This window comes from Neolamprologus multifasciatus, chromosome 22 (genome assembly GCF_963576455.1).
Source record: "Neolamprologus multifasciatus chromosome 22, fNeoMul1.2, whole genome shotgun sequence".
Taxonomy (NCBI): domain Eukaryota; kingdom Metazoa; phylum Chordata; class Actinopteri; order Cichliformes; family Cichlidae; genus Neolamprologus; species Neolamprologus multifasciatus.
The window spans coordinates 9,517,359-9,525,063 of NC_140459.1; the positions used below are offsets into that span (position 1 = coordinate 9,517,359).

General features: G+C 41.3%; 1 long non-coding RNA gene across 1 annotated transcript in view; it reads left to right on the plus strand.

Moving 5' to 3' along the window:
- Positions 1–7,705, plus strand: part of LOC146492914 (uncharacterized) — a 236,268-nt gene that overhangs the window by 226,431 nt on the left and 2,132 nt on the right. The gene's annotated exons all lie outside the window — the stretch shown is intronic.

Sequence of the window (7,705 nt, forward strand, 5' to 3'; positions counted from 1 at the left end):
CAGGGAGGAGCGAGGAAGGCTCCACCCAGGCGAGGAGAGCTGATGCTGTGGAAAATTACTCAGACTCACCCAGATCATAACATGTGCACAGGTTTTAGTTTGGGGAGGTTTGGGATCAGGGCAGAAGTTTCAAAGGGTCAAGATGAGAAGTTCACAGGGTAATCACCGACCTTCCAGTGAGCTGCCTCTGGCATATTAAAGTGTCCAGCCTGTGCTACTTCTGGGACTTATGCACAGTTACACTACTTATTCACATTTCACAATGTGATGTAACAAAGCAAGTACTTTGATATTTTTACCACAACCATATTTTAATATTTTCCAGCCTGCCTCTCAACTCTCTGAATATCTAAAGTCTGGTAACAGTTTGAGGGAAGTTAAATCTTTCTGTGCACATATTTCCTTTTTAAATTATTACTGCTGTATAGGAATTTTTTTTACTTATGTATTAATCACATTATTTTATGGTATAAAGCCTTGGTGCCACTGGATTTTAACATGTCTGACACCCATACTGAAAAACAAATGGTGGGGGTGTAGTAAGGAAGATGGGGGAAGCAGACTACAGGAAGAGTCTTTTGTCTCTTCGAGGACTCTGGGAGGTAGGAAGGGAGTGTGAACCTTAAGGTGTGAAAAAGCTGTGTACTGCCTTTTGTTCCTGGAGAAGGTATTTAACTGAGAGCCATGCTAGGCTCAGGGAGACTCTGCTGACCCTGCCCCGCGGTCATGTAGGCTCTCCATCAAGCTTGGTTGTCTGTTCTTTGTGCGTTTGGATTAAAGAATGTTAGCTACCGCTCACCGCTCGTCTGCAGGCTTTATTTCAATGGAAAACTTCCACAACACTGCCATTTGGGCTTTTTGCAGGTGTATGACGAGCCAGAACTATGCAAGCTCAAAGCTGATTCAAGGGAATTTGAATACATTGTGTTAAAGTTATACCATTAGTTTCAAGCACATCTCTCTGACTTCTAGTTAGAGATTAGATCACTCAGTGCGTTTTTTAGTTACCGTATTTTCCGCACTATAAGGCGCACTTAAAATCTTTTAATTTTCTCAAAAATTGACAGTGCGCCTTATAATCCAGTGCGCCTTATGTATAAATTCTGGTTGTGCTTACAGACCTCGAACCGATTTTATGTGGTACACTGCAAATCTGTCAAAAATGTTCTACTACGACTTTGGTAAGGTACGAAACTGCACTGCTTGATGGATTGTTGGAGCATTATGGCTACCATAGTCAGGAGCCTCGCAGAGTAATCTGGGTCCAAAACTCCCTCCGCTTCAGGTCCCAAAGTTGAACGAAAACTGCGGCATCACTGAGAGTTAAAAACTGTCTAAATTCTTTCATCTTTAATAAAATGATCAGCGTTGCTGCTTTACCAGGTGTAACCAATGACTGTAGAAAACATGGACGACGTGACAGCGCCTCCTCCCAATGTGCAAAAATGAAGCCAAAATAGGGCTTTAGAGCGTGATGTCACGGGAGGGGGCGTGGTCATGATTTTTGGTCGAGCTGCCATGTTAGTAGGCCAAACAAAGGGCTACAGGAGCGAAAGCAGATGGAAACATCAGCTATGGCTCGTACTTGCGGTGTTGTCAATTGCAATGTTAGATTGCACGATCGGGAAAGGAATAAGCTGGAAAATGGGCTCTCTTTTTACCGTTTCCCCTCCTGGAAGCAACGTGAGAGATCTCATGTATCTGATGTTACCAAACGAAGACGTCAGGCTTGGATAGCAGCGGTGAGACGAGCTGATATAGAGTTCTCTGTCATCATTTTTTGTTGGTGTGCTCCCCACATTTTCATTCCGATAAGTTCTAAAGAAATTTATATTGCTCTTTGTAGGCTTTTAGTTTTATTTTCAATCCGCTGAGGTCATAGAAAATTAGAACAAACATCCTAATGTGCGATGCAGCAGAATTATGTTCTGTTTATGGAGTAGCTAATCGGTGACAACTCCTCCAGAGTAGCAAGTGGAATTCGCCTTTTTTGCGGACGGCTCCTTTTGCCTTTCACTGCAGACGGTGTGTTTATGTTTTCATCTAGAGCAATTTTTGGGGCAGCTGCTGAGGAGAAGTCAATGTTATGTGCAACCTCTGGCTGTATCTTGGTCATATGGTCAACGTACTCACAACGTGGAGGCTTAAAAATGGCCAAATCTTGTACCTAACAGTTTGTGAATTAGATGTGCGCCTCCAGGGATTTATAATTCTGAAAATGATTCACGGTGTATGTGCTGACTCCACAGACAAGGTACGAGAAGGTATCAGGGTAGGACAACGGTGGTAGGTCTTTAGGGTTTCTACTCCACTGCTGTATTTAATACGGGTCCACATTACCGATGCACGCTATTTTTTCCAAGTACCGTCTCTTGGCGTCGTCAATCGGTCTCAATTAGAGATGGCACGATACCACTTTTTTATGTCCGATACCGATATCATAAATTTGGATATCGGCCGATACCGATATGAATCCGATATAGTGTTTTTTAATCAATAAAACTGTTTTTTTTTTTATATCTTGCTGCTTTTTGTATAAGTTCATACTCAAGTTAAAAAAAACAAACACTAAAGCTATTCTGTTATACCTGTATGCAAAAAATACACTGCACCCAAAATATTTCATAGTTCAGCAATACTGATCAATCTAATAAACTTAAACCTATTCCATCCTCCCTATTCTGGTATTTTAAAGAGTAAGCAACCTAACCAATAGGGTTCTAAAACTCCCAGCAAAAAAAAAAAAAAAAAAGGAACCACCCTCCACCTCATGATGCTTAAATGACGTAATCAACTTTAATTTGATGCAGTGTGAAAAAAAATGCCCAGAAATAAATTATTTTTCAAGAATAATTAAATAGATTCAACATCTTTCTTCAACAGAACTGCAGACTGCACAGATGGTATCTTGCCAAAGGAAAAAGTACTATAGCTTACTATATTAGACTTAACAGTTACTATATACAGTAATGGACTTCTATACATTTTACATGAGATTAAAACTTTGGGTGTAAGATTCAGATAATTATTTATTAAAAGCTAGACATTTTAAATGAGAATAAGAAAGAAAAGTATTTCTTTGTGCCCCCTCTTCCCTGTTAATGCCCTATCGGCCCCCCTGGCTAAACTTTGCTAGATTCGCCCCTGCACAGTTACCAGCGGTCAGCTACGTAGAAAAAGATCCTGGTGTAGAACATAAATAAATTCTAACAACAGCTTATCAAGCTTAAACGTTCTGCTGTTGTTCAGCCGCTGGTTTCCTCTTTCTGGTGCACAGTGGGCAATAAACAAACAAGAGAGACGGACTCACGACACAAAAGCCGATCAGCTGATCATTAATCAGTTTCAGGATTGAAGTAGCAGCAGGAGAGGGAGGGGGAGAGAAGAGGCTGTCGCTCCATATATCGGTTGTTAAGCTTAACGCTGGAATGCTTTACAAACATTCAGAGATGAACTTACACATTTGCTTTACTTCTCTCTGGGAAAACTTCATCGGAGATGAAATGCTGGTTTGGTAGCGAGGCTACAAATACACACAGCCGCTCTATCACGTGACCGTACTGCTGCGACGTGCTACGGTTATGGGCCGAGTTACGGCGTGTCGCAAGTTTTGTGAGGTGCTTTTTTGATATTTAATGGATCGGATTACATTTTTTATTTCTCTCCGATATCCGATCCAGTAATTTACGTCAGTATCGGACCGATACCGATACCTAATATCGGATCGGTCCATCTCTAGTCTCAATACAGCCCTTTGTCTTTTGTGCTGATTTTAAGCATGGTTCTGGCAGACCTGCTTCCAACACAGTGTGTTTGTTTTGATTTGTGGCCCTCTAACATGGTGCCACGATCCCACAATGCACTGCGGCGTGACATCAACTCTAAAGCCCTATAAACCCACTTGTGGAGGCTGCCATCTTGCATTTTTGGAGCCAGAGTCTGCGCAGTAGTGACTTGAGGTGGAGCGACTGTGTAACGCTCCCGCCCACACACCCGCTGGACGTGACCGCAAACACGCCCCCCTACACTTTTTGCATAGCCCGGCTGCTTGAGTTTTTTGGTGGTTTACCGCGACTGACGACTCGTTTAATTAAGGTAAATACAATTTATCCACTTTTAGACAGCAATGAGATCATCTGCACACTCCACAGAGGCCCAGAGTTACTGTTAATATCAAAAATATAATGCTGTCCTTTGAGATTTTAACATAAGACTGTGAGTGTCATGAATCTAAAACTGTTTAAATCTTCAGAGCCCTCTACATCCTGGTAACATGGAAACTTTAAAAACATCAGCAGAACGTTTCAGTAGTGTAGTCTAATTTGTTCTTTTCATTTAATAATAGAGTCCATATTATATCAACAGCTACATTCACCCTGAGGAGAAACTAGTGAGGGAGACCATCAGGACCAAGCTGTGTTTCCTTGGTCCAGAGGTTTGGAGAAACTTCTTTCATCACAGCTGTCCTGTGCCAGATGTTCTGTTGACCCACTGAAAGAGGCTTAATTTTAAGAAACACCAGGAACATTGAAGCTCATTGCATTGATCAAGCAGGACTCATGATCTTCACCAGCAGCTCCCTCACAGGGAAATCTTTAGCACTCATCCGTAGGTCCGCCGCAGGAGATGGATAAGCCCAGCATTTCACGAACACTGTGATGGAGACCTTTGGTTTGTGTACTGTTATAAATACTCAGATACTCCCCAGAGGCTCCGGACTTTTACATAAAGATATTATATTCAGTCCTGTAGAAAGTTATATATTTAAAAATATATTATCCTCTCTGGTTACTCTGGTATGAATAACTCTGAATTACTTTATGGTAAATAACACACTATCTGCAAAAAATTGTGAAAAAAATTCCAGATCACAAGTTTGTAGTTCAACATACAAGTGACGACCTTTGACCTTCATCAGGTTTTATTTAATTGTGTTAGAGAAAACATAAAGTGTTTAAAACAGAAGTTGTGCAGGTCTGAGATCAGCAGCTTTGTGAAACACAGTTACAGGGGTGATTAATCCTTTTGATTTATCAATAAAACAGCTGCAGCTTTCACTACAGCACGTGTTGTACTTTAACCTTTGTACTGTTTTCATCACTTTATTTTGCAGGTAACAGTATGGGCCCAAAATGTGGTCATAAATATTTTGTACTTGTAAATCAGTTTTGTATGTCTAAAAAGAATTTGTGTGTGTGTAAAAAAGATTTGTATGTGTTAAAAAGATTTGTGTGTGTGTGTAAAAAAGATTAGTGTGTACTTAGCCAAAACAAACCCCTGCAAGTTACAAGTACGAATTTTGACCCTATTTTTCTTCCTGTCATCTGATTGGTCAATGTCATGTCAATCACAAATGTAACAATCCAATCAGAGAACAGATGGGTTTGGCTGTCGGAGGGGCGGTTTTTTTGAACTGCAGGTCTTTGAAGGGAATAAATGCCCTTTTACATGCCAACCCAGCATTTTCCTTCATCACCACGAAGGAAAACAGTCTGTGGTCGTCTGAGTTTGGTGATTTTTGTGTCACAGGTCTACGTGTTTAATACAGGGACTTCCACAGCCTTTTCAACAGCGCTGCGGACCGGGGGGGGGGGCAGTGTTTTGGAAATGACAGTCTTCATTACAAAGCTTTCTTCGTTATGAATTAGCATACATGTTTTTATTGAACATTTGAAGAACTAGCAAAAAAAACAGAAACTCTTGTAGAGGACATAAAGTCAGAGATAGAAACGACAAGCCCAGCAGCCAGCGCAACAAATTCTGGATCCTTTGCTTTTAGTTAGCATTAGCAGCACATCCTGCGTCCGATGTGAAAGGACTTTTATGCTGCGCACTGTGACTCACAGCAATGGTCCCGGGTCAGCCCTGTCTTTGTGTTAAACTAATCCTAAAGTAATAATGGTATTTCTAACCACTGATATACCACAACTTTATCCTTTCAACAGCTGCTGAAAGTTAGGGGACCTAACTGCTATCGGATATTTATATAGAGATCCTCCAGCTTCAAACTGTATTACCCTTCAAGGACCTGCAGTTCAAAAAAGTGCCCCTCCGACAACCAAACCCATCTGTTCTCTGATTGGATTGTTACATTTGTGATTGACATGACATTGACCAATCAGATGAAAGGAAGAAAAATAGGGTCAAAATTCGTACTTGTAACTTGCAGGGTTTTTTTTTGCTAAGTCCACACACAAATCCTTTTTACGCACACACAAATTCTTTTTACACATACAAATCCTGATTTACAAGTACAAAACTGATTTACAAGTACAAAATATTTATGACCACATTTTGAGCCCATATAACAGGACCTAGCTAAGGACGGTAGTTATGGATTAGCCTACAAACACGTTTAACTTACCGAAAAAGTGCAGCGGGGCCTCGGGTCCTTCTGTCGGGTAGTCCAGTTTACTGAAGAACACCTCAGGCTGTCAGGTTAAAACAGTCCATCGTGTTTTCGTAACCTAAACGCTGGCTCTCCTCTTAGAGCCTATGCTCTATCTGCTATTCCTGAGCAGAGATACGCAAGTTTCTCGGTGACTGCAGCTGCCAGTCAAAGCTGTTATGACGATGTTTCATCCCAATTTAACATCACTGCGGTAGGAATTAGAATCAAACTTATGGGAGAGGAGACCCCTTGGACATCAATCAGTGTGATGAGAACTATTGATAACAAAAGAAAGAATCTTTGGAAAAAAATTATCTGAGGAGAATAAATTTATTTTAGTCTGACCCCAATCCCATCATGGAGGAGGCAGGGTTTATGACCTATACTGCAGCCAGACACCAGTGGGCGATAGAGACGTTTTGGCTTCATTTTGGGGGAGCTGTCGCATTGTCCATGTTTTCTAAAGTCATTGGGTGTAACAATTACGTATAACATCCAGGCATCAGTGAAAACAGAATTTATTCAATTTAATGGAGTTAGAAGTAAGCAGGAAGTTAGCTCACTACTTTCCACCTAAACATGATGTACCATATTCTGACAGAGATTTCAGAAAAAATTAAAACGTACAGCTCTGCTGTCACTTCCAAAATAAATGAAGACAGAAAACTAAATAGCAGTGTAGGGTTACTGAAGTTGGGCTAGCTGGTATATAATGATGTGCTACGTGATCGCTAGCGACACAGCTATGTTAGCATAGCATAAACACAGTGAAGCTGGAGGATGAACGCTAACTTTTTTCCAGGATTCCTGATTGTTAGGGACAAATGCAATCGCATGGCAGGATGCTGTAAATCAGCGGTCCCCAACCCCCGGGCCTCGGACCGGTACCGGGCCGTGAGTCGTTTGGTACCGGGCCACGAGAGTTGAGGCTCAGGTGTGAAATGTATGGTTTTCAGGGTTTTTATCGGTTTTCAGCGTTATTTTGTTATCGTTTTTATCGTTAACTCGGTTTTCCTGGGTCTTTTCACGTGTGTTATGAATAAATCTTCTTTTTTTCGGTACCGGTACTGGTTTTATTTTGTTGTATTTATCCGCGACACCTTAAAGGCCGGTCCGTGAAAATATTGTCGGGCATAAACTGGTCCGTGGCGCAAAAAAGGTTGGAGACCGCTGCTGTACCAAACTTCAGTCAGGAGAACAACTGAGATAATCCATCCACAGTACGAGGTTAGTCATTAATATACTGAAACAACACGGCAATAGAGCAGCTGTGAGAGAATTCAACATTAATGAATCAATGGTACAGACGTGGAG